Genomic DNA, 1054 nt, shown 5'->3' on the forward strand with positions numbered 1-1054 from the left:
CCGTGCGGCCTCCGCGCAGGCCGCGCCGCCCCGGGGCCGATCGGGATCCCGATTCTCGGGGCCCAGATCCCGCTTTTCAGGGCCAGGGACAGCCGCTGGGATAGAACAACCTGCCTTGCTGCCCCGCGGCCCGATCCGTGGAGAAAAGGTTGAGCTTTTCAAGTGCGTTACCTGGAGTGAGACTTGAGGTGTCAGTGCTCTGTAGGTTCTTCGCTTGCAATCACAGAAAACGGTGAGGGTACTGATCCTTCTAGATCATGATGTAATGTTAAAATCAATGATTTTTCCGTCCCTTGAAATAAAATTATAGTTCAGAAAAATATTTAATCTCAGGAGAACACAGTTGATTTGATCAGGGCCCCTTTTTTCCCCCTCCTTTCACCTCTGGGGCATGGCACTGACTGCAGAAGATCCTGGGCCCGCAAGTGCTCTTCAATTATGGCAACCCACATCACATTCCTTGTTTGCAGCCTTTTCTTCTTCAAGACTGTTTGTCCCATATATAGCTCAAGTGTTTTTGTTTTGTTTCCAGATATTTTTGTGCTCTCAGGAGCTGCCAAGTGCAGTGAAAGCCAACTAGCCTGAGACAAAAGAAAAAGAAATACACCCATGCATCCACCTTACTAATTTTGATGCTCTAAACCGAAATTAATATCAACTTCTTATGTTGCTTTCTAGCTTCAATTTCCATAGATTCTTCTTTGCAGTACTTGTATCACTTGTATCTGATTCTGTGTTTTTTCTATTTTGTGCTAAAGTTTTAAGTTGTTTAAAGTGCTGTCACTCCATAGGTGAAAATCTTCTTGAGCTGATGCAGTCACTACGTTTTGAAGCTGTACAGCCATCAGCTTCTTAGCTGCTCTGCTCCTGATACTGAAGAGTCTAGGATTTTTGGTAAGAAAGCATGACTGTGTTAGTATTTTAAACACTAAAACTTGTTTCTGAAGGGCTCTGCCTCAGAATGTCCTGTCTCTGACAAAAAGGGAGAACAGGCTTGTATATGACCCTGAGTGCTGCAATACCTGGAGTTCTGACTTTATGGTGAACCTTCTTT

General features: G+C 44.7%; 1 protein-coding gene across 3 annotated transcripts in view; it reads left to right on the forward strand.

The window, feature by feature from the left end:
* The first annotated feature begins 6 nt into the window (after window positions 1–6).
* ZNF639 (zinc finger protein 639) overlaps window positions 7–1054 on the forward strand; it is a 7322-nt gene continuing 6274 nt past the window's right edge. For 2 of the 3 annotated variants that reach the window (XM_017726919.1, XM_008644486.2), the window contains exons 1-2: window positions 7–232; window positions 792–894. The gene's annotated coding sequence lies outside the window, so the exon portion shown is untranslated. Of the gene's footprint in view, window positions 233–758; window positions 895–1054 lie in introns of all 3 variants that reach the window. The other variant, XM_017726920.1, reaches the window with a different exon arrangement.

The sequence above is a fragment of the Corvus brachyrhynchos genome, unplaced genomic scaffold, assembly GCF_000691975.1.
Source record: "Corvus brachyrhynchos isolate BGI_N302 unplaced genomic scaffold, ASM69197v1 scaffold162, whole genome shotgun sequence".
Taxonomy (NCBI): Eukaryota; Metazoa; Chordata; class Aves; order Passeriformes; family Corvidae; genus Corvus; species Corvus brachyrhynchos.